The 26,719-nt window shown below is 42.2% G+C and overlaps 1 protein-coding gene across 3 annotated transcripts in view; it reads left to right on the top strand.

The window, feature by feature from the left end:
• Sema5a (semaphorin 5A) overlaps positions 1–26,719 on the top strand; it is a 474,447-nt gene that overhangs the window by 95,964 nt on the left and 351,764 nt on the right. For all 3 annotated transcript variants that reach the window (XM_042261366.2, XM_076551679.1, XM_076551678.1), the window contains one exon: positions 14,309–14,405. The gene's annotated coding sequence lies outside the window, so the exon portion shown is untranslated. The remainder of the gene's footprint in view (positions 1–14,308; positions 14,406–26,719) is intronic.

Raw genomic sequence — 26,719 nt, 5'->3', positions numbered from 1 at the left:
CTCAGCACATTCCCCCTGGATGATAAATACCATTCCTGTGGACTAGAATCAGAGCGATAGCTAAGGCTCCACTGTGCGAGAGCTTCATTGCTTCTGCACTGGCCTGCAAGACAGTGTTGGACTTTGTAGCATCTGCAGTAGCATCTTCAGGAGCCGACTGAGAGATGAGACTTGGGTAGCTCCTGTTTTACTGTTTAATACTCTACTCCCAGTTTCTCCTTTTAAGAGATCCCTGTAAGGGGAATGTGGGCAAAACTAAAAGAAATTTGGTTAAGTACAGGGTAAAGACAGTAGCCACACTTGTGGTAGCCCAACATGACTTTGATCTCAAGTAGCCCAGAGACTTCATTTCCAGACACCATGCCAGTCTCTGACCTGTGCAGAACAGTTAGGGCCAGAGAGGGGGTGGGGATCTGAGTCGAGGTGTGTTTGGCTTGGAGAGTGTGTATTGTCAAGGTCTATAAAAAGCTCACTGAGACACAACTACCACTTTCCCCAAACCCTAACTTTCAGGGATCAGCAAGGACAGGTTTGGAATTCCTGCATTGCATCCAGCCCCAGGCAATGAGCTCCCCTTGACAATTATATCTCTATGAAAGCATATTAGAGTTGAGCAGAAAGGGACTCTATCTAATGATTTGAGCCAGAATGGAGATGTCTTCTGAACAGTGACAGTTTCTGGAATGATTGTCCTTGGAGGAACAAAGCTCTTGTCATTGAGACTCCTCTGCCCTTGCTTTCTTTAAAGGCTTCTATTTGCTTTAGGAGACATCCAAGCCACCCTAAGCTGTAGCAGAAAGCTGATGGATAGGTACATAGAGGTGGTGAAAGATGAGCCCATTGAGAGGGTCTGTCTTGTGATACCAAGTGGATCAGGTGTATGTCTCAGCCTCCTATTAACTGATTTCCTAAAGATTATTCTGTTCTTCTTCTACTACTAGCTATAGCCCATGGCTGATATTTGCTGTTCAAACCTTCCTATCTATCTGCTCAGAAAGTGACATGTCTGTCACCCTTGACCAAGCAAGAGAAGGCAGTAAAGCAGCTGGCACTGTCTGAGATTCATATCAGAGGGGACTCAGGAAACTCCTCATTCATTTCAAAATTGCTGTGCTCAGTTTTTCCTCTCAGCGGCTGGTGTCGGATGCCATGTCCCCTCGAATATGAAAATAGCAGAGGGCAGATTTGGAGGAGGAGGAGGAGGAAGAGGAGGTGGGTTATCACTGGTTGACCAAACACCGTGTCATTGCTGATGGCCCAGCAGTTACCTTAGAAGTCCTTGAACTAGTTGTCACCCAAATTTCATGCTATTTTTCAGACCTGTGTCTCTTTTGCAGCACTTAAAAATGGGCTGAGTTAGGTATTGTCAAGCAGTACTGACAGCTGCGACCTTCTTTGCAGAGCAATCAGATGCACGTCAAGGAGTAAACAGCCCACAGGGCAAACACTCCCCCCCCACCGTCCCCAGTGCTCTCAGCTTTCTATTTAAATATGAGCCTCTGTTTATTATTTAATTTCCCCAGTGTTTTCAGTGACTGCTACGACAAGAGGATGGTCTGTGATTCCATAGTTTCTCTCCAGGGGCCTGTGAGGAGAGATGGACAGGTTTTAGATTAGCAGTCTGCTGAGTTGCTGGATGTCTGCTGGTCCAAAAGAAGAGATGGATGAGAAGCATAATGTGGCTCGAGCCTTGTAGTTTCACACTCGAGCTTATATGGTTTGAGAAAGCGATCCCAGAACAAAGGCGATTCTTTGGACGGCGGTAACTCGGCTTTATTTCCCCACTATTGTTTACTCCTCTTCCAGAGAGTTCTATGAACCTTTCTGTACAGCTCTGGGGTCCAGGTTCAGGCTCATTACTCTTGTGGAGTGCTGTTGTGTCTTTACATTTCAAAAGTGGTTGATGAGCATTGTTACCTGTGAATGGACCAAATCACACATATAATAAAGTCAAGATTAAGAAACACATTTGGAATAAAGCACAGGATACTTAAAATACTTGCAAGAACTTTTTCATTTAATGACTCATATAGTAATGTCTGTTTAATTTTAACAAGAACACATGTATTTCTTCTAAAGCCACAAGTAAAATTGAAACTGGACAGTGAGCAGGGACTGCCTCCAGACTTTCATATTTGATCTTATCCAAAAGGACCAGAAGCAGTAAAAATGTGTCTTTTATGTGTGGCTAGCTAGCAAGAAACATGGAGGTTGATGAGTAGCCTTGGAGGGACACCCAGATAACAAGGGTTGGATGATTGAAGAACATTGGTGTGTGAGGAGTCTGAAGGCCATGGTGACAGAGAGCAGGAGCCCCAGAAGCGAAGTTAGAAGTTTGGAGCAGGAATTGAAGGTAATTTGTGAGATGCTTGCTTTGTATGCACAGGTGTGCGTTCAACTCCCAGAGTTGCAAATATAAACAAACAAGGATGACAAATGTAGATATTATGTTGTCATCCGTGGCCACTATGGAGTTACTCTTATGACACTGGATATCATTAACTGGGATAATTTTCATTTGTCAGCTACCCTGATATCTATACAAATGGATTTGCTTGGGAAATTTCAAAAGTTGGTCAAGAAAGCTTTTTGAAGCTAGTGTTTATATTACTGGAAGAACGTATTTTCCTATTGGATGGTTGGGCCATAAAGCTGTCCTCATTTGCCCTTTGGACATCATCATGTGACAGCCCTGGGGAAGGCCTCTCTAGTCACAGAGACTCTCATACCATGGAGGATATGTCCCCAGGAGCACAAGAGGGGAGGGTCCATGTGTGTATCTGTCAGACTTGTGAATAAGCAGAGGGGAGGCATCAGTTTCTGAGTACTGGAATGCCTGCTGGGAGTTGGGATTTCATTCTTGAGTGGATAAGACATAGCCCAGCATCAATGAAAGCAGGTGCACCAAATAAATGGCACCAAAAGTATCTTTGGTGCAGAGCAATAGGAAAGTTTTCCTTCAAGCCAAGGTGGGATCAAAGCCAAGAACTTCTGAGGCTGGAACTTGGGTTTTCTCTCATCATCTATATCGAAGTAGTTTATGCTCAGCCCATGTCTGTCAACTTTTACCTGGATACCTACCTGAACAGAGTGTTCTGGAAGACCTGCATGAGGAGGAGACAATCTTTAGATTCCACCAGGTTTTCTCTGTATTTCTGCGTGGTTCTGACTGACACCAGAAAATCAGAGATCAGACTGGATAACATGCTGTTCAACTTGAAGGATCCCTTTAGATGTATACTATAGGGGTAAGCTACGCTGTGAATATTTACATCCATCTCAAGAGGCAAAGGGGCATTCTCATCACGCTGCTTTCATTTGGCCTGGTATCAGGATCCAAAGGTGACTAAGAAAAGGTCCCCTCCTTCATGGGGCAGTCGGTGGGATCACAGACTGGGATGAGCACAGTAGCTGCTAGGGGCATCAGGTGCAGGAGAGAGAAAACTGCCTCACACCATGATGCTGATTACATGCAGCTTTCAGGGAGCCAGCAAGAAGGGCTGGCAGGAAGAACCACTTCCATGATGAAGTCAAGTCAGTGTGATAGACCTGAAGGGGCAGGAAAGGCGAGTTTGGGAATGCTGTCAGTGCATGAGTTTCATGGGTACCACAGAGGGCTTCAAACCCCGCCCTCCAGGTTGCTTCAGAGTCCATGGGAAAAACAAAACAAAACAAAACAAAACAAAACAAAACAATCAGGAAGCCAATAGCAATGATCAGTTTCTGCTGCATGCCCCCAGGAAGATGCACAGATCAGCATGGGACAGCTTCTCATTATCCTATTGCTTGGCTGGGAAGCAGGAGGGGATAGTTCCGTGAGGGGTCTGCCAGGTGTCAGGAGTGCCTGTGAGCACTTTCAGGGAAAACACTGAAACCCCTTCTGTAGTTTTATGGTGCTCTGTGCTGCCAGCTGGACTGTTTACTAGAGCAGACATGGCTTGAGTGTGTTGTTCAAGATTAACTGCGGCTCCTGTAGTGGTGACTAAACTAAGAAGATTCCTAGGATGAATTGTGAGTCTACTTCAATTTTTTTTTATTATTGTATTTGTATTTTAACCCGCAACACAAGGTTGGGTAGAGGGGCAAAGATAAGAATTTACTGTTAACTCCAGCTCCAATTGTTATTCTTATTGATACATAATAAGTGTTTGCATTTATGGCATGCAGTATGGTCTTTTCACATATGCACTCACGGTGTAATGATCAAATTGAGGTTATTAGCTCATTAGGATATCTGTTTCCTTTATTCTTCCAGCTGATTTGAACTGTTCTATTCATGACTGTTAGGTATTGTCACTTGCCATGTTTTTGATGCTAGAACTTAGGGTTCCCAAGTCTATGTCACTACCTCTCCCCCGTTAACCAGCTTTTCTCTGTCTCCCTCTTTTGAGGGTATGGTAACTACTATTCCACCACACACCTCTGCAATTAGCTTTCTTCTAAACTTAAACTTGGAAACATGTGTGATGTTTGCCTTTTTGTGCCTAGTTTATTTAGTTCATGCAATGCCCTTTATTTCCACCTTTGTTGTCACAAATGATAGGAAGTTACTCTTTTTAATGGCTGAATAGTAAGCATTCTAGGACACACATTTCACGTTCTTGTAGCCATTCAGTAATCAGTGGAAGTTTGGCCTATCTCTATTTCTTGTAATTATGAAAACTGCTTCACTTATTGTGAGGGTTCAGAGCTCTCCTCCCCATACTGATTTCCTTCCCTTTGGGTACGTGCCCAGGAGTGAGGAGAATCCAGGGCCGTGTGGGTAGCTCTAGTTTTGAGGACCCTCTATGCAGGTTTTTATAATGACCATACCTGGAATGAAATTAAGAAAGAAATAAGTAAATCCTTTTGAGTTATATAGAGGAGCATCCCTTCCTCGGAATATCTGAATTTGGACCTGCATAGGGTATCCTCTCTCCTCAGGACCTGCATGCTGGAGACTGTTGCATGGGCAGATGGCATCATGGGTAATCAAAAGCAGGGGACACAGATGTTTCTGAACACTAGTGAAGCTGCTTGGTGTCTTCATTTGGAAGGAAGCTTCAGTACAATTGGTACCAAAATGGATGACATGACTCAGAGCCAATTTAAAAAAAAAAATGTTTTCTTTTTTCTTTTTGTTCCCCCACAAGTGTAAACACAAAACACAGCAGTGTGTATGGGAAGATAAGGTCCCAGCTGGTCTACTGCAGAATAGCCTGTTTCTTAGTTATATCACTAATTTATGTTGAGAGATGACAAAAAGGACAGACTCGCATCTTTGGTGAGGCAAGACAGCCATGCAGTGTTACGTTCTCAATAAAATGTGAGCAAACACCGGGGTGGAATAGCTCTTTTCCTGAGCAACTTGGCTTCATGCGACAATGCTAAAAGCGAGATGAAAGTTTAGTTTTTCATATCTTTGCAGAGACAAATATTCTGGAAAGACTTCTTACAGTGTGTTTGGGTGTGTGGAAACATCATGTCATATCATCTTCCAGGCAAAATAATTTGGGAGCTCAGATCACTTTACCTACACAAAGCAGTGACATTTGGGTTCACACCTACAAGACAAAGGTACGGATAGATTGGAACTGGGTGTACACAGAGTCTGCTAGTCTTTGTGGTGTTGGACCATCCTGCTCTGCACTGAGTTGATGGGAAGCATCCTTTTAATTCTCTATGCTGAGTTTGTAGCAAGAAACTTCTTAAAAAACCTCCTACTTGTTATTTTCATAGGAAAATGTTTAACTGAATGATTTAACACTTGTCATTTCATTCACAATTCACTGGAAATCTCACAGCCAGCCAACTTCCCAAGGCTAAATAAGCCTCCATTTTCTTCCGGCCCCCCTAGCAGCAGATGTCTATCTGCCTTATGCCTGGCTTTGTACGTTATGCATTTCCAGGGGGCTGTTACTGACTGAGATCAACCTGGGTTCTTTCCTTTCTATTTAGCAGAGTTTTGTTTAGTTTTTCAGTGCTGGGGATTCAGTCCATGGCCTTATGCATAATAAGTAAATGCTGGACCAATCACTTCTAACCCTCAGCCCCATGGAGCTGGATCTTGGTGTTAGAATCTCTTGTTGCTTCGAGCTGCTGCTCTGAGGCTGAGCCTTGTTGGGTGTGTTGTTTTGAGTCTGTACACTCAGGAGGCCACAGCATGAACGGACCTCAACCTCCCTTCTCTTTCTGAGTGTTGAGATGTTAGCCTGTAAAGATGGATCAATTTAGCTGTCAAAATAAAAGCTGAGAGTCCAATTGCCCATGCAAATTAACCACTTTGTGCAAACACTTCAAAACTGCCTGCATGAAAAGCAAGCTTGCTCTTTGAAAATGTGGCATGTAGTAACCTAAATAAGGACACTATTACGAAACCTTGATGTCCTCAGAAAGTCAATTTTGAAAATTTCTTATTTTGAACAGTTGCTTGATCTTTGGGACCTTGTTTGCTTCAATAGTGATTTTTGGGCCCTGCTCTTTCCATCTATTCCCATGCCTTTTTTTGCAGCCAAGAACATAGCTCACTGCATTGCCCCATTGGGAGGCATTCAGTAGCAAGTGTTTTTCTCTAGCTTTATTCCCGCTATTGAGGCAATGCGCTAGTTCCAGGGTCAGCAATTACTACCAGCTCCAAGTACTCACGGAAGGGTAATCTTCAGAAAGACTAAGTGGAAAACAATTGGATTTCTTTCTTCCCAAATGTTTTCAGGATTGGCCAGTGTGCTCAGAAAGGAAATTGTTTCTGTCTTCCCTTTTGTGTGGATTCTCAGCCTGTGTTTATTGTGTATAAGTCATTGTATGCTGAAGTGACTCCCCTCCAATAGAGGGGGGCTGTGCTCAGGTGTGACAACTCTAAGAGGGAAGCACATGCCTCTTTGCTGTGCACCTCGCTGTTTCAATGCAGCACTGGCCACTGTTTTGCCCAGGAAGATAGGGTTGTTCTCTCAGGGTCTCAGAGAACAGAGCTTGGCATTACTATACGCCCTTGGCCTTGGGTCACATGAGGTCACACGGGACTGTCCATGAGGCCTCAGTTGTCTTTGGGGCAGGTCTCCATGGTTCCCGAGTCCATCCCAAGTCTATATCTAAACATTTTGATGATGGGAAATTTCAGCATCCCTTTCAAAGGCACGTGAAATAATTGCCAAGCAGATTCTTTATTAAATGTTATTTTTTTTTAATTAATGTATGGGGTCATTTTTCAAGAACACAGTTAGCTGGCTACTAGGGAGAATGTTGTAATTTGGTAAGGCTGACTTCCAGAAGGGGAATTTCTGGAGGACAGTGGCCTCCCCTATGATTGTGGTGCTTTGCATGCGATTCTTGACCATGTCCTATCTTGAAGTGGATGCAGGAAAATATGTCTGGCACATGTAAGCTGCTGTGCAGAGGGAAACGTGTGTTTGCTGTTTTAGATGCAGAATTCTATTATTATCATCCGCACATATTTATTATAAATGCATATGTATTATATTTTGCCTTTGTTATGTAAGATGTCTGGCTTCCCAAAGTCTACTTTGTGTGTACCCGTGCTTCTTTTGAATACAGGGATATTGGTTTGAGAATGTGTGGGTGGGGGGGACAGCTAGGGGAAGAGGATCTGCCAGTGGAAGGTAAAGCCCAAGAGGTCCTGAGATGCAGCCCTTTTCCCTGCTTCTGGAGTCGAGGATTCTAGTTTAGAAAACAGCTGAGATTCATGTCAAATTTTCACTGCTCTTATCACTCAGATCCAGGTCCCTGAGGTTATTCACAAGTGTCTTCACTCGGGGTAGTCTACTTTATCATATTGTGAACTTCAAATGCGCACGATGAAATTTATTTTAGAAGGTAAACAGTGAAGACACAATTTACTATGAGCAAGTGTTTGGTATTTTAAAGAAAAGGGCTGCATCATGTTGGGTCTTCCTCTGCTGAACCTCTGCCTCCCTCTTTTGCCTTTCTCCCTGCCCCTGCATCCATCCTCCTCTCTGATACTTTTTATTATGGTGGCCTTTACTCTGTTCCCTTTTCGTACCTTTCTCCTTTTCCCTGGATGGCTGCAGATTCTAACAATAGCACCCTTCTTTCCTGAAGCACCAATGGCTGATTTCCCCAACTGCTGTTTAGGAGGATACACCTTTCTTTAGAGAAGAGGTAACCTCGTGCAGACAGGTCAAAGAGAGTGAACAAAAGATGAGTAGCATGTACAGGCCTTGTCATCCCATCAACGGCCGGTTGTCTGTAGGCTCCACAGAACCACAGTGGCTTCTTGGTGAATAACTGTGACACTGTTCACTGCTTGATACGGCTCTCCTAAAGCCTCCTCCCTTTTGTCTAGCATCACATTAGGAATACATTCACCTGCCTACCCATGGGCCCTGGGTTTCTCACAGTCCATCAGAAGCAAGCCCATGGCATTGTACTCACACACTGGGAGAGGCATGTCCCTTACTCACTTCACATTTTAATTCCTGGATAGATGGGTCAGAGCTTCATTGTTAATATTACTATAAAGTTCAAGGGTTTTCATTTCTGATACAGTATATTCTGGGCTTATTGATAGATATTTCTGTATAGCTATTTTTTTTTAAAGACCACAATTGATAGTCCTATTTTTAAAACATTTAAAACTCAGTTTAGGTAGTTAATCTACATCTAAGAAGGTGGTATATATTTTATTTGTGAATAATTTCAAATTAAAATGCTAGTTTTGATTTGTAAGCTTTGCGTGTTGCTCTTCTGGCTCCAACCAGCACAGCTGGCCATGAGGGGACCCCAACCATGTCTACAGTGAAGCCCAAGGCCATTCTCTTTAATAGTTCCCTCTTTCCCCAAACTTTCTGCTTCCAAACTTGAATTGGTTCTGAGTTTCTCCTGTGTATTTTACACTTCCATCTAGTCATGGAAATCCAACCTTTCTGTAACATACAAGATCTTTGGTTTTGAGCCTTCCTTTTCCAGTGTGTTTCTAGATGGGAGTTCTCAATTCTAACTTGAGGATCAGTGAATGTTTTCTCCAAAGACTCACAGAATTGGAAGAGCAGTTGGGTACATGGCTGTGGTTGATTTGATCAAAGGAAACAGATTATGATGAGCAGTGGAAAACATGCCCTAAGATGGAAGCTGGGGGGTGGGGGTGGGGGTGGGCTTACCTCTGGTTATGGGATAAAGTAGACAGTGTTTCACTCTAGTTCAAAATATACTGAGTACAAGATGTGGAACTATCACTCAAAGAAGCAAAGCCTTGTTCTTGGTTTCCAGGGTTTTATTGGGAATGGATCAGGTAAGTATAGCTGATTGCCTATGTGGTTGACCATAGTCTGCAACCCATACTGAAGTCAGACCCGTGATGAGTGGCACAAAGCCCACACCATAGACCCCATTGTTAGCATAGACTATCTACCATGTATTCCAATATCATGAAATTCAAGTGGACTACTATCACACAGAATATTTACAGGGATCAAAGTGTAGCCCCTAGGAACTTATTTGGGGAAGGCCTTTCTTTGCAATTTCAAAGTTAACAATTTCTTCAAAACTTCTAATAATGAAAGGTCTCTTATTTAGCCCCTGGCCTGCCTTACGGTTCCCTTTTCCTGTCCTCTGCAGAACAGCCATGCTGATGCTTTTAAGACCCTCTTATCCTGACATTCCACTGAACCTCAGCTCCTCTCCTCTTCTTTGGATTAAGTCTCATCTCTTTCTGCAGTTGACGTTCCCTAGAGTCTGTTTGTCATCTGCTTTCCCATCTATCAGTATCTAGTGTGGCTCCCTTGTGTCTTTCTCGCATTGGTCATGTGTGGTGGTAGTTTTGATGTGGATGTGGGGACACGCTCCTCTGCCAGGCACTGCTCTGATACCCCAACATTTGGGAGGCTATCCCTCCTTGTTCCTTTGCCTCTTATAGGAGATTCTTCCATTTTTCTTGTTTCCCATGAAAACATAATAAAAGGGCGTCTTTCTGCTTGTGGCTCCTAGTTCTCTGAAGTTCTAATTTTCCTCCTTAGCAGAATTGCTTTCTTCCAGACAATCCTGCTCCTTGTGTATTCTTGTGGAGTCCTTTCTGTGGTGGCTCTATGCCTCAGTTCTATCAATATACCAAACCCAAACAATGGTACCAGACACTCATGTCCAACTCAGCATGTGTTGACCACAATGCCTCTTTGCTTACTGCTGATGATTCTCAGGCATGGCTGATGAGTTTGCTATTTCCTCCACTTGTAATTTATCCAGTTGGACATATTTCATCACCTCTTTTCACATTCTAACCTCTTTCTACTCATTTATTGTAGCCAATGTCCCCTGTCATTTTTCCCTTGGGTAGCTTTTTGACTGTTTTACCTGCAATTAACTTTGCTTCCCTCCAGTTTCATAGTGTTTGTTAAATTATGTAATAGAAAAATCATAGTGCTTTGTGTGATACCTGAGAGCACAGCTTCTTTCTGAATTGTTTTCTAGTTCTTTCCTAAACATTGCCATCAGGATGTGTTGGACATAGTTACTATGGGACCTACACACTGATGACAAGACATTGCCACTGCTCAGATCTTCCAAGTTGAGAAACCCTAGCCTGACTTTTTTTAGGTTTATTAAGCCTCTATCTGATAGTTTCTTTTAGACATTATGATACTAGGTGGAAAGCCTGTCTTTTTAATTTGATTTCTATTTTCATTTGATTTCCAGTGTGATTTTAGTATTCTCAAAACCCCAAGATGAACTCTGCCTAAAATGTGAATTTATTTCTTGGATTTGTAGAATAAAGGCTGCTGCTTAGCTGAACTTCGGTCTCCACAAGAATTTATAAATCCACACTACCTCCTGCTGAGTAGGGTGATCAGAGAGAATAAAGCATATTTATGTTCAAAGCCTTGTGCTGATGGGCACTTAGTAAGCCGTAATTGATGCTTACATTTCATTTCATCATTTTCACTTGGAGACATTTTAAGAACCCGTGGAGGTAGTTGTGAGATGAAACTTCTGGGAACAATTATTTGTGCATCAACAAGAGTTCTAGTGATAATTCTGCCTCTTCCTAGAGGTAGATTTTTTTTCCCATAGTGATTCTGTTCAACTTTAGAGATTGTATCAAGGTCGATACCATGTACAAAAAGGAAAGAGTGATGTCAGCAGGAAATTGAGACAAATGGGGAACTGATGTTACTAAGTCAGGTGGCTGTGCCTCTGGGACAGGATAACCTCTTTACTTCTGACTCCCGTCAGTTTTCTAGAATTTCTTTGAGTGATCTGTGACTTATGTCTTCACTGTGACCAAGTCCCATGAGCAAGCTGGGCTTCTCCATCTGGAGGAATGTTCCTATCCTGTGACTCCCGCTGAGGGCTTGGTGTGCTGCTGCAGTTGCTGCACCCAAGCCCATGCACCTTGGCCCATGCAGGTGTTCCTTTGAACTGCATATGTTCCCGAAATGCTTCAACACCTGGCTGGATAGTGGCCGAGCTCCAGGAGAAAGGCCTTGCTGTTGCCAGCTTAGCTGACAGGCATAGAGCCAGTGGCCCTCCATTTCCCTGTTGGTGCAAACACAGGCACAGTGAGAACGCTGTGGGGTTGCGCCTGACTCCTGTTGCCGTCCTGTCTTTTTATTCCCAGGTCAGGTTCTGAAGGGAGCTGTGCTTTTCTCAACCACAGGCGCTCTGTCCATCACAGTGTAATATTCAGAGGAAAGAGGCAGGTTTTACAGGAAGAGTTGTTCTGTGACCGTCTGCCTGCCCTGGCTGTGGTTGGCCCTGTTTGGATTAAGCAGGGATTTTCTCTTCCGCATTATCTGCTCTGTTTGTATCACCGGTCCTCAATCCTTAAAGTGTTCTTTTTTTTTTTTTTTTTTTTTTTTTTTTTCATTCATCTCCTTTGTCAATTAACAAAATGCTTTGTTCTGGGGATGTCATTCCTAAGTCCAGATGAGGCTCTACATCAACTAATTTGTAACCTCTCATGGGGAGGCCTGGAGGTTCATCATATGTAGATACTTGGTTTTTCAAGACAGGGTTTCTTTGTGTTGCCTTAGCTGTCCTGGAACTAGTTCAGCCTTGAACTCATGGAGAATTGTCTGCCTCTGCCTTCCAAGTGCTGGAATTAAAGGCGTGCGCCACCAGCACTTAAAGGGTTAGAAAGTCTGTGATGTAGTTTTTTTTTTTTTTTTTTTTTTTCCTCTCTCAGAGTTGAGGACAGAACTCAGGACCTTAGGCTTGCTAGGCAAGCACTCTACCCTTGAGCTAAATCTTCACTTATCATCTATTTTTAATTTAAATCTTTTGTGTTGTGTTGTTATTACAAGACATAACCACAGAGCCAGAGTGGGAAACAGTAGATCTCTCCAATTCTGCTGTTAAACCTAGACTATGATCTAAACAAGCAAATGTGAAGGAATTTTAGTAGTAATTATTATAAAGTAGATTGTAGGGCCCAAGAGAAACAACTTCTGTATTCAAAAATGCTATTTAATATAATGTCCTAATCAACATTTTATTGCCACACCCATAGGAGATATTATTGGTGATGGGAAAAAAAATAAATGGGCTGTTTTACATTATTTTCCTGGGCTGAGCATGCCTCTTTACCTTGGGGAAAGCTCCTTGACCTTTCCTTTAGCCTCAAAGAGTTGCATGTGTACCTTATCCCTTCCAACGGATGATATCACTGGTCATGAAGACCCCACTGAGGCCTTGGAGTTGGCAATGCTGGAGGATTGGGCTGCACCTGGGCCCCTCTGGAGTCTTCATGGCAAGCACTTCCAAAGCTGCTTGGATTTACTTCCTTGCTTCTCTTGAATTCTCCATACTCTCCATAGTCCTCCCTTAGAAGCTGGAATCCCCATAGAAAATGGCAGTGTCGCTCTCTCCCTGTTCTCTGTCCCCCCAAAACCCAAGACATTCCTAAAGGCATTTCAGCAGATTTCATTTTGTACACTTCCAGCAATTGTATTAAAATTTGGGCTATTTTGCGGAGGCTTCTTGGCTTTTGATCATTATCGACATGTGCCACATGGGGCTCATTGAATGGAAGAGTTGCAGAATGTCCTGGAAGATCTTCTCATGTTCTCATCATCGTTCACAGCTGTTCTCTAGTGTGTGGGTGAGGATAGAGGACGCCAGTGTGCCTCACATGTACAATAGCAGAAACCAAGAGGAGAAAGAGAGACACATGATGAACAAGGAGGAAGGACGGGCAGGCGCTGGTGCTCAGCCTTGGAAGTCACAGGTGTCCTTCATCAATAGCAGACATGTCACTGCTTGGATAACAAGTGGGGCACCACCTCCTTCGGGCTCTTGTGTATGTGTTTGGCATTACAATATGGGTTTCTTGTTTTTTTTTTTTTTTGTTTTTGTTTTTTGGTTTTTCGAGACAGGGTTTCTCTGTGTAGCTTTGCGCCTTTCCTGGAGCTCACTTGGTAGCCCAGGCTGGCCTCGAACTCACAAAGATCCGCCTGCCTCTGCCTCCCAAGTGCTGGGATTAAAGGCGTGCGCCACCACGCCCCGCTCTTGTTTTACTAGAATATAATTATGAGGAGATACAATACATTTTCTGGCTTTTGGTGAGGTGAATTGATTTTGTGGTACTGCATAACTTTTCTTATTGGGTCTTATAACTGTGCAGAAAACACATGGACATGTGACAGTGCAAACTCAGACTCAGGTGTAGTTGATGCTGTACCTACCTTTAATACCTGCTGCAATGCTTTATTTTAGGAACTTTTGTCTAAGATTTGCAATGAAGGAACCATTAAAATGGGCACATTTTTATTTTCAAACTGCTTAAAGTAATTCCAGGGACTTTGAAATAATGGCCCCTTTGGACGTTTCATGAGTTTTTGTTTTTGTTTTTTTTTTTCCACATGTTGAACAGCACTAAAATTTTTATTTCCGCAGGCTGGAGAGATGGCTCAGCAGTTAAGAGAGCGTGTGTTCTTGCAGAGGTCCTGCATTTGGTCCCCAGCTCACATATCAGGAAGCTCATGCCTGCCTCTAACTCCAGCTGCAGGGAATCTGAAGCTTCTGGCCTTTGTGGGCACCCACACTCACTTGCACATACACCTCACACCCAGATGAAGAATTCAAACTAAAATAAATCTTGAAAGAAAACAATCAGCATCATTTTTTTAAGTTTATCTTTTTTTTTTTTCCAAGAAAAATCCCCAGTGGTGTCTATATTGCTAATTTAGGTCTCTCTTACTGGTGATCACTGAGCTGTACTGTGTCTCTTTCTCTCCTGAGTTGCTAGAGATTCTTGTACTGGTTGTTAGGGCGTTGATGGAGCTCCCTAGCCTTTATAAGTGAAGACTGTAGTGTTTTAATATGAGCTAACTTGACCTCTGCCTCTTCTTATTTGTTGAAGGGCTGGCGTGTGAAAACTGGGCTCGGGTGCCCATGTGGCTGCACAGTTCAGTGTGATTCATGACGGAGGCCACGCGGCTCTACCCTCTCTCTCCTCGGTAAGTGAGACACTAGAGTGGGAAGTGTGGAGACCAAGAGTGCTACACATTTAGACGTCTCTCTGTTAAAAATGGCAGTCAATGACTGCTTTTAGAAAACGATCTTTTTTTTTAAAGGTAAAGCTATTTGGGTCTGACTGTCCTGTGAGGTCACCCAGGAACCTCAAGGCCAGGAAAAGTGCTGGTGACTCATGGCTGCTCCTAGCCACAGTCTCTGTGCTGTGTCCTGGTTTATTTTGTGGCATATCCCACTGTCATCTCACTTTCCTATTGTGGGACTTCCTGAGGTATCCTGTACCTTCTGAGAAGAGCCACAAATCCTCATAATGGCCTCAGGGATCTGCTTCATCAAGTCCTACATTGTCCTGACTCCAGTAGCCCTTTGGTTGCATGGAGACCGGCATCTCGCTCTCCAGAACTCAGATTCTACTCCCCAGTCCTGCCTGTTGAGCCTCTAAAATCCAGCTAAGTGTCCTACCTTTGTGGGAGCTCATCTTAAGTTACTCAGACCCAGGTGATAACCTCTCCTGTGATACCTGTGGCCACCTTTCAGAAGGAGCAGGAGAGGGAGGGAAGGGAATGGCGGTGAGAGCCACGGGAGAGAAAGAGACAAGGATCTTCACTGTATAAACTAGTCACTGGGAACATGCCACTTTATTAAATTAAGTCTCATTGTGGGCAACTTTATTCTGCTTTCCAATTAAAAGAATTTGCCAATGACATATACACATACATTCTCTGTGCTTGTTGGGTGTCACGGTTATGGGTTTATGTTGCCAGTTCCCTGTTGTCTTGTGTGCTGATAGTTACTAAATAGATTTTAAGAGTTCAGCTTCAAGGTTATGTAGAAGAGCTTGGCTGAGACTATATACTCTGCAAACCCTGTGAATATGTTCTCCAGTCCCTACATTGCATAGGACAAACTGATGATCTACATTTTGTGTCTTTCTATAGCTTACAGACATTCACATGGTATCTGAAATACAATTAACTCCGGCACCTGGGCAGCTCAGTCTGCTCTCCATGGAGAACTACAGAGCCCGAGAGCTGGAAAGACCCACAGAGATGTTACAGTGTTTGTGTAGTTGTGATTTGGATGTGCCATGGCCAGTGCATTATAGGAACAGTACTATCCACTCATCCAGGTTTCATGGGTTACCAGGCGCAATGCTGAGGGAAAGACATCCAACTCTTGCTCTCACTCTTTAAGGAAGGTGCTTTCATGATCCTCACTTTAAAGATGAGTCAACTGAGGCCCAGAGATTTACTTAAGTAGTCAAATGTAGAGAGAGAGTTTGACTTATGACTCTCAGCCCTAATACTTGACTAAAACTGACCACTGAGCATGCCATTCTAGAATAAGAACAGACATGCACTATTATTTTTTGTTGTTGTTGTTCTGGAAATACCAGTACTCTTAAAGGAAAGTAGAAAATAAGTATCGAGGAATTGATTTTTCGAGCATAATTCAAAATCAGAAATTGACACTTCTCTTTTGAAGAGGCGGGGAGAAGCATGTTAGTACCTACAGGTCTTAGATTCTCAGCTGTGTCATCTCATCTCTGCAATCGCAGTGTGACAGTAGCCACAGGCAATGGGTAAAGGAACGAGTCTGGCCATGTTCCAGTAAATCTTTATTTCCAAGGGCAGGAGGGAGGCTGGATGTGTTCCCCAAGGCTCTAGTTTGCTGAGCTTTGATCTATGTGTTGTCTGGAGTGCTTAAAGATCTCATCACAGAGAGGATGAGAACCTATCAGTAGCCATCAAGTCCCCGAACAAAATTTAGCTTGGGTGAATAGAATTTTACCACAAATTTTAATCAAGTCCCTGCTGTGCCTGCAAAACCAGGGAATATAGGCAATTGGGGCTCCATCCCTTGACATAGTCTACACACCCCAAAAGTGTTAGACTGAATTTTGGGGCATTAAGCATAGCTTTGCTCAAAGTAAGACCTGAGAAAACGTTACTCACTTGGCATGCTGTGTTACACATCTGGCATGTGTAACTCATTTCCACAGGAAGTTCCATAATTAACCGTGCTCATGCCAGTTCATCTCTGTGCTCTGTTCTCACTGCTGCACATACATGTAGGACCAGTGCACAGTTGTGTTTGGCTGTCAGATAGTTACACTGAGATATCAACTGCACTTATTTTATTAAGAGCAAAGACAGGTGTCTACAAGCGTCAGATCTTTTAAAACAAGACCCTTATTTGGAAATACTAAATCAGCTACAATTAGTCTGTCCTAATGAATCAACCCTCAATTAAATGAAGGCTTTATGTTGGTTGTTAGGGCTCATGTAGCACTGCGTATGCACCAAATATCTGTGCTTCACAAATACAATGATGATGCAGCCTGCAAATATTGCAACAAATGCAATTCAGGCGTGGGAGGTATGGACCACCAGGCCCCTCCCTGCTCACTTCAGTATAAACTCATCCAACCAAAGGGAAGCGTCAAGTTATATAGCAGAGTCTTCCCTCGACAGATTATTATATACTACACATGAATCCAAAGAGACGGTTTTGTTTGTTTGTTTTTAGTTTAATTTTTTTTCTTAAAGTATTTACGCACACATACAAGTAAGATTATACAAACCGAGCAGGTTTTGTTTGTATCTTTGGAATAGACATATATTTGCATGTAATAACAATAAATGAAGAAAGAAGACTTGACTTTGAAAGAGAGCAAGGAAGAGGACACAGGAGGGCTTGGAGGGGGTGAAGGGAAGCAAAGGGGTACAGTGTTACAGTCTCCAAAACTAAAGGAATAATTTAAAGATTTTTTTTTTTTTTGCAAAAGGGTACTTTAATCTCCTAAAGTAGATTTGTCTGCAGTGTGTTACTCTAATCCCAGCTACTCTGCTTCATGCAGGGTTTCAACTCATGCTCTGTTTTTTTCATTCATTGATTCACTCATTCTTAAATCCCGATATAACAGCTTGTGTACATGCCTTTGCCAAGGAGCCACTCACTCCTGGATTCTTACTCCACGCATGTGGAAATGGGCTTTTCACTTTAGTAACAGTGGTTAAAAACTGAAATTCTGACTGTAGAAATAAAATATCTGTCTATGACATCTTATTAACTGGGAAAAGTAAATTGCAATATGCTAATTAGTTTAATTATATTTATCTTAAGAGTGTGTTTATACTCATGTAATCTCTATACTCAGTTTATGTATCTAGTAAAGTCTATTGGACTATACATAATTATGCTTTGAATACGTTGTCTCTACAGTTGAGGAGTTTGTAATCTTAAAAATATTTTTATAATATTTATCTTGTCTGTGTGTGTGTCTGTGTGTATCTGTGTGTCTGTATGACATAGTGCCTGTGCAGAGGTCAGAGGACAACTTGTAGGAATCAGTTTTCCCTTTCTCTACCATGTGGGTTCTGGGAATTAAGAATAGATTGTGAACCTCGTAGGAAGTGACTTTGTCCATTGAGCCATCTCATGGACCCCTAAGGAATTTGTATTTTACAGATATTTTCAATTAAAATGAACAAATTAGTTTAATGTAGTGAATAATGATGATGGGATCTATGTGTAAAAGGGCCAAATTCCAACACTGCCTTCATGAAAGTTAACTACTGCTAGTATTTAATATGATCTCCTTTAGGAGGCTTTCTATGAGCAATTTTTAGAGTTAAAAGTAGCATAGATATACAGTTTTGATTGAAAATTTTCACTCATTGTAACATGCATGCTTTATAGTATGACAAATTGTTAATAAACCTAATTTTAATGTGTATATAATAATCTGTCGAGGGAAGACTCTGCTATATAACTTGACGCTTCCCTTTGGTTGGATGAGTTTATACTGAAGTGAGCAGGGAGGGGCCTGGTGGTCCATACCTCCCACGCCTGAATTGCATTTGTTGCAATATTTGCAGGCTGCATCATCATTGTATTTGTGAAGCACAGATATTTGGTGCATACGCAGTGCTACATGAGCCCTAACAACCAACATAAAGCCTTCATTTAATTGAGGGTTGATTCATTAGGACAGACTAATTGTAGCTGATTTAGTATTTCCAAATAAGGGTCTTAGTAAGACTGTCAGTTGGCTTTTAAAAGTGTTAACAGATAATTATACTTCATGAACAGTATGCTAGAGAGTTTGTTTTGATAAAAACATCACTCCTGCTGAGTAGCATCTTTAATAATTGTTTTAGTATGATGGCACTCATTCTTTTTTTTTGCATATTTTATTGTTTCTTTTTTTGTTGATGTTATTTAAGTGCTAATTAGCAGCTCCACTAGGATGAAGGCAGGAAACAAGCATGTGTGAGGATGCTCTTGGATATGTCTAGTTAGTAAGCGCCAATGTTTTGTGAGGAATTTTTATAACTAAACTTTTAAGGATATTAACTCATTGTCACTGTTTGCTACATTCTTTTTTATTGCTTAACTTTTTAAATATCATACACTAATGGTTGTTTCCCTATGTTTTCTTGCTCATTAACTTTATCATTTTAAAGTTTATTTTAATGGTATCAATTTTTCTTTATAATTACTTTAGCCAGTGCTTAGAAATTTGAAGTTTATTTTTACTTTTGTTCTGATAAACACAAAGATTTTGATGTTTTGACTAAAGAGGAAGTTAATTAAAATAGATGATGCTTTTCAGGTTCTCCTAGTCTTATCCCACTTGTCTTGTTTTTAAGAGTTTACTGTATTACTTTAAGTTGTGTGTATGTGTGTGGGGAGGTCTGTGTGTAAGTATGTGCAATGTGCGTCAGTATAGGGGGCTGCAGAGGCCAGAGATGTTGGCCCCTCCTGGAGATGGAGTTACATGTGGTTGTGGGCTGCCCAGCATGCGTGCTGGGAACTAAACTAGAGTCCTCCTCATGAGCTCTTAACTGCTCAGCTATCTCTCTAGACTCTCTCTTCTTTATTAACAAAATCCATCTCCAATTTTAGTGTCAAAAGGATATGCGAACTCTTAAATATTTGTCCAAGTAAGAAGGAATCAGGTTTACTTTCCTTTCTCTTAAGGTGGAGGCCCACACTACAATCAGACTGTAGAAATTCCTTCAGTATTTTCTAATTCCTTTTTGTTCAGAAAAAATAAACCTCTGCACTTTGGGGGTATTCAGCAATCCTTATCTATCATTTTAAAAACAATAGATCGAAGCATACAATAAATATTTATACATGCACATCAATATGTAATCCCTTAAGCTGGCCCATCAGCTTTGGATTTCTGTTAGCATACATACGTCACTATGTCATTTCCATGCACGCACATACGTATTTCAATCATGATTAAGTCATCATAGCAGTTTTGCTTCTTGTCTCTGTCTTGTGTGTAACTTCCCCTCAGTGTTTATGTGGTATATACACCAAGACCAAGCTGTGAAGCTCAGACGGGAAGCCGAAGTCACCCAGGTGGTTTCAGTGACTCACCTATGATGTTAACCAATGGCGTACTTGTGGTGATGATTGGCACATCCACCCTAGTGCTTCCAGGAGGCTGAATCTCTGAGTGGACCGCAGCTTGCGTTCTTTTGCTGTTTCGTGGATGCAAGACTGAGGAAATTCAAAGGATGCAGGTGTGGTAGCAGTGACATGGGTGATAACTTGCTTATTGCAGAGGTATCTCTGACAAAGAGAGTAAATAACTGAAAGTGAACTGCTGAACTGCAGGAAATCTTTCTTTTGATGCCCTGTCCCAGCTGGGGTTTTACTTCATGGCATTTGCATGTGCATTGTTGGGACAGGGTACGTTTCTTGCTTACACACGCTGAATGATCCCATTTTGGGGGTAAAGATTTAGCCTGCCATTCTGAATAATGTCACTCCTTATTATGCCTGTCCTTTTGTCTGTCCATCCAGTGGAAAATCTCTGTGATGTGATCCAGAGAGGCCTGTGCAGACACGTCTGTTAGTCACATGCCTTCCACTCTATGCTACCAAAGTTCACTAGCGGGAAGGTTGTCTGTTCTCATTATTCACATTAGAATGGCCAGAATTCCCATCCTGGCACCTGTGAGCCTGGTCTCCTATTCTGGTCTCTTCTGTTTGGGCTTGTGGCCTCCTTCTTCTTTTGTTTATGTGAGCGCCTGCCAAACATGCTCTCAGCCTGGTGGTCACCAGCTTTATGCCTGCTGTAAACATTCGTGAATTGTCACAGATGTGTGGTGAAGTCCACTATCCATTTTCCTTCCGTGATGCAAGGCAAGCAGGGAGTGGTGTGTGTGTGTGTGTGTGTGTGTGTGTGTATGTGGCTGTGTGGCTGTGTGCTGTTTATTCTCAGATACCCATTAGTGAGGCAGATGTGTATGGGGGTTAATTGCTGGGATTTGTAGATTTATATGTGCCAGAAAGGCACTGCCTCCTCGGTTGAACTATGCGTGGGATCCTTTGACAGAACATGCCCAAAGGGATAAGTGCCTATGATTGGGCGTTTGGGTTTGATGGCCCTGAGGGGTTTCCTGCGTTGTTTCCACATCAGACCATGAGAGAGGCCTCTCTGCTGCAGGGGTGCTGTCCTAAACAGCTCATGCTTATCCGCCACTTTCATGTGGCTTTTGTGTGTTTGTGTCTCTGTCAATCAGGCCACAAAGGGAGGTCATTTTACCTCATTTACTTTTGCTTAGAGCTCTGGGCAAAGATCATGCTGGGGATGCCAGTGCACAAAAACCACTGGAAAAGATGGTTGGGCAGTTCTGGGAAGTGAACACCACTGTGATTTCAGATAACAGTGTCCAGGGATATTTAGTGCTTACGTTTCATTGTGGAGGAATTAAGTGGGCAGACCTAAAGTATTTGACATGCCTCAGATTCTTAGACATTTTTTTTCAAGTGCACATATTTTGGGTGGCTACTCTGTTCTTTGTGCAGAGACCGTATTCCTTGTGGGGACCATTGCTTCTGCCTTCTATGCAGGAGGTTTCCCTGCTACAGGTATAATGAAAAGACAGGCGCGCAGTAAGTTGTGGGTTCAGAACCGCCCAAGTGTTGCCTACTCTGGTTTATTGTGGTTGAGGCTGTGACCAGAGTGTGACTGAGCTGTTTGTTCATTTGCTTTTATCATTCTTCAGTTCTTCCCTTTTTGCAGGCTCTTCAGGTTTTATTGTCCATCTCCTGTTATCGTTCTATTAAGAGTGGAAACATTCTCAACTTTAATCATTGACCTGTGAACCCTAGTTTCTTGTATAGTTCTAATCCATGTACCCCCTAAACACACACACACACACACACACACACACACACACACACACACACAACCCACATATGTGAAGATAAAACTCCTTAATAGTGTTTCCGTGACATGCCTTTTCTCCAGTTCCTCTTGAGCCCACCCTTGATCATCTGCTAGCACTGCCTTGTCAGGAAGACCAAACTGCCACGCTGCTGAATTTGGCGCTCGAGATTCAGTTGGCTTCACACTTAGTAGTCAGCAGTATTTGTGCCCTTGATCCCTCCTTGGAGTATTTCCCCATCTGTTTAAGAATCGTATATACTATTTGCCAGTTTCATCATTAATAGAGTGCATTTTAGTCACACCCATCTTCTTTCCCCTCGCTCATCACCTCCCCTCTCCCACTAACATCCTTCCCAGCGAGTCCCCCTCCTATTTTCCTGCCTTATTTTTATATGTGGCCCACTGAGTTCAATTAGAGTTCCTTGCTTGAGCATGGGTGAGAGATCACTTATCGGAACAAGTGAATCTTATCAGTGGCCGCACCACTCATCCCCCTCTCCAAACATCCGTGAACAGCGTGGTCTTCACCTCTCATCTCGGCTCATTTCGTCCCAGCCTCAGCTCTCTGCCACCCAGCCATGCGAGTCTTACGTGCTTCAGTAACTGGAGCTACGGTTCTCATTGCTTCAGCATCCCACGGAGTCTAGTTGCTTTAGTGCCGTTTAAACACCGGTGACTCTCATGTCTACCCCCTCTAGGACCTGCAGTCGCAAGCCCTAGAACTGTCCATGTCACTGCCTGCGTGGTCTCAGAGATTAGATGACAAATTGTGTTTTGAGGAGCATGCCGAGCCTGGGTTCCCTTTCTTCTCCCCACGTTCTGTGTGTTCTCCACTACACTAAAGGCGAGTGCGTTCTTCTGGTTGCAAAGGCTCTAGGTGTGAAATACTGCTTGGCTCTGCCCTTTGCATCCCATACTACATTCAAGCTGTCAATAAATATCATCACTAACCCCCCCCCCCCCATCAATCTAAAATCTACCACTTTTCGGCATTTTCGTTGTTACATTCTCTTCTCTCCTCCGAGCATCTTTTTCTTAGTGACCCAAGTAGACTCCTCATGGTCTCCCCCTCCTCTTCCTCTGTGCCTCCTGGTCTCCTCCTGGTCTCCCCATCTCTCCTGCTATGTTTCCAGCCTCCGGATGATCTGTCCACCTCCTCTTGCCTCCTGGTTGTCTCTGCGGTGCCCTGCTCGGCATCCTTCAGTGGCTCTGTTTCATTCTGTGAAAACACCTTCACTGCCTCTAAAGTTCTTCCTCCTTCTTCATCCTCTTCCCCACCCTTCTCCCCATCACTGGTTCCATCTGACTTTCTTTCTCTAGTGTGATATGTTGACTAGCTCTTTACAAACTTCATTAACAGAATGAAGGCATACCATTAACAGAATGATAGACCAGATACCAAGTGCCAACAGTCTGTGGCACTCGGTATCTGTATATCTGGTATCTGAACATCAACATGGATGCTGTGGCATCTGCTATTTCAGGTTTTCTTAGTCATGATTCCTTGTGCTACTCCTGACCAAGTTACTAATTCTAAAACAATCTTACTATTTTCTTTTTCTGACTTAAACTCTTTAGCCATCTCTGATTTATTCAATATACTGTTTTATAAGTTTGTCTATGCGCTGGTCTTTTTCTAGTGTAAGCTCCACTAAAGAAGGGTGTTTTATATTTTTATATTGCTCCATCCTTTGATGGATGATAATGACTTCCTCAAAACCTAATTGGCTGTTAATAATAATAATTTATTTAATATATGGATTAATTCATTGATAAATGGATGAGTGTTGCATTGTGGGGGGGGGGCAGGGGCAATCCAACCTGAATAGATACAGCCTTGTTTCTAATTTGGTCATGCACAGTTAGACATCTGTCAGCTTGTGTGAAAGAGGAAGAACAGGGCTCTTCCTGAATCCCAAACAGTTAGCACATTTGGTGTGCTTTCCCCTCCATTGTCTAGCAGGTGGATATTTGCTAGTTCACCAATCCTTAGCTCTCAGCACCCTATCCTCCATGGGCTTTTCCTCTCTCTTCATGCCCTGACGAATTAAGTTGTACCCCATCTGCATCATGCTCCTCTCGTAATTTTATACAAAGGGGATTTCAAGCTGTAGCTCTTGCCATATTTTGTATATAGATCTGTTTCATTCTTTTCGAACTGTGCGACTCTGGCTTGGTTATTGTTTTCATCTCCTCAGTACTGGGCACTCTGGCGTGCAGCAGGTGTTGAACTGTGTCACAGGTGTTATTTAATATAGTTACCCAGATGAAATTTTATAAGCTTGTCTTATCAAATGATTAGAAGTGTAATAAAATGTGTTCCCTTAGACTCCTAAGTGGGCTACCATTCATGTGATACATTTATTATATGATCTTATAATAAAAAAATTAGTTAATTATTGCTGACGGCATCTCAGGCTTGTCCCCACGTTGTTGAACTCTTTACTGCCTTTGTGAACGGCCTTTGCTATTTTCCAGCATGAGCGACCACCCTTCTCAGCCACATAAAAGCTAAGATGGTCTTCCCATTCTTCCAAAGTATTTGTCTTGCTTATTTTAATGAATGTCATTTTGTTTTGTTTTTGAGTAAGATTCTTTTTCTCTATTCTGGGTTGCCCTCAAACTCACCATCACCCTGCCTCAGCCTCTCTAGTGCTGGGATGTTCATCTTAGACCACTGTGCATAACTTGGCTGTTCATTCTGAAAGGGAACGAAATGGAAGTGAGGTGTAAGATATACATAGACACGGCCCAGAGTGGTCGTGCCCTGCACTGTAGGGTCAGGTGGCAGTTCCTTCCTGGTGTTTAACATTTCGTAGATCGATGCTCAAACTACTATCAATGTCACAGCAGAGTTTTATCAGTGTCATCTTCAAGAAGTCTACTGTGTTACACACAAAAATAGCACAGCATGGCATGACTATCAGGTCACAGGGTGAGCCAAGCTCAGAACTCTGAAGTTGCTTTTTTCTGTAACACGGTTATCTGGATGTACATGTCCAGAGAACAACACTGATGTGAAGGCTGAGAACAGGCTGTTCAGAAGCAGGCACTATCTGGGGTCAACTGGATAGATAGGTAGTGGATAACAGATAGATCAATGGATAAATAGCTACAACAGCTATATTTATAGGCATAGATATTTATTATTTTAACTATATAGATGTATATATGTAAATGATAATGTATAGAGATAGCAGGCCCACTGTGATGCATGCATAAATCAATGCCTAAACCTGGGTGGTAAATCTCAGCTAGGTAGTTCAATTCTGAACTCTTGGCACATTATTTAATAAATGGCTGTAGAACAATCAGTGCTATATAGTACCTATTTAATAAGTGATATTTACTGACTTATATATATGTATACATTTGCACATGCACATGTGTGTATACATGTATACATAGCATTTATATAGACACTCTCCTTTTTTATGAGCCATTCCTGAGCATATTACTTGGCCACATTGCCAAATGTGGCCATAGCAGTGAGACACAGATGTGATGTATGTGCCAGTCTAACATACAGTATCCACTAGATAATAAGGAGCATCACTGAGAAATAGAAAGGCACATATTTCCTTTATTAGTATTCACCTAAGGCGTTGCCATGACACTAACATGTATTCAAGAGGACACATATAATTTTTGGGGGGGTGTGAGGCAGGGGAAGGTGGGGCTTGCTACCTAGCCCAAGCTGTCCTGGAGTGCACTCTGTTATTCAGACTGGCTTTGATCTTGCCGCAATCTTCCTGCCTCAGCTTCCTGGTGCTGGGATTGCAGTCATATATAACACCATGCCTGCTGTCTGTTCAATTCTTCTTTTTTTCAAGCCCATAGCCATCACTGTTCGGTATTTCTTCAGAATTCCTTCCTTTTAAGACCAATTTGATACAATAAAATATCCCTCTGCCTCTATAGTATTTTAATGAATTTCTTTCATCCAGTAACTTCTTATTTTGTGTATTATGCTGCATTTTTTTAATATTATGCTATAATTCAGGTGTAAAAGGTATCAATAAAGTCTCAGAATACCTTAATAATATTGACAATAAAAAATGAATTTTGACTGAGTTAGCCTGCAATCATAATGTAAGTGTCTGTGTGCATCCTCATAGGGAGTCTTAGGTGAGTTTGGTCTTTATGGTAGATTATTCACAGTGAGTTGTTTTCTGGAGTAAACCCTAAATGGTCAGATACATGCCAAACTAACATTTCCAATGAGATCCACATGATTTGTGAAGGCAGCATTTTCTTTTCTGAAGCCTGTGCACATCTCCCATGTATAAGAAAGTATCAAGTATAGGTACTCCTTATCATCCTTACCTTCCTGAAGTCACCATGTTATGATGAGAAGAAAGGATTGAAAAGGCTGTTAAAGGACTCCTTAAAATGTAGCAATGACAAGATGGAGATATGACTTAAGGGTAGAGACGTGCTGCTGAGCCTGATGATAGAAAGAAAGAAATGATTTTTGAAAATTGTCTTCTGACCACCACATGTGTGCCCACACACACATGTGTGTATGTACACATGAACACTTGGATAAAATAAATTTAGGTACATTAATAGCAACAACAATCCAAACTCAAAGTATTTTAGAATTTCATGCTCTGGAACAGTGGAACACTGATAAGTTATTCATCACAATGGCTGGAAGCATTTGAGCTCTCCCAGCACCCCTAGCTCTGATAGACTTGTCTACATATATTTGTCTACTCAACAATCCTGTGTCACTAATCCAATGTTTTCCTCAGTTCAGAGATGACTGGGAAAAGCTGTGTAGACGTCAAGAAATGTGCCAAGGTTATGCCAAGATTACCAAGATGGCTGAGCCGAGTAAATATTATTTAATTTATTAATCTAGCATGTATTTCATTGCCTTTACTTCTAAAAATTCTCAAGGGAATGCCCTTGGGAGAATATTATGAAAATAAAACCACCCTAAAACTATTAAACTCAGCTATTGTAAATGTTATTGCTAAATAAGCCAGCTATAGATTTCTACAAATAGAATTTTAGTTTTATTTCTTGGAGCTTTCAAATATTTTGAGGGTTGGACCTCACCCTTACTGCATAATTATCTTGCAGAAGACATAT

This window comes from Peromyscus maniculatus, chromosome 15 (genome assembly GCF_049852395.1).
Source record: "Peromyscus maniculatus bairdii isolate BWxNUB_F1_BW_parent chromosome 15, HU_Pman_BW_mat_3.1, whole genome shotgun sequence".
Lineage (NCBI taxonomy): Eukaryota > Metazoa > Chordata > Mammalia > Rodentia > Cricetidae > Peromyscus > Peromyscus maniculatus.
Note: the sequence above shows the minus strand (reverse complement) of the source record. Positions and strands in the feature narration are given on the sequence as shown.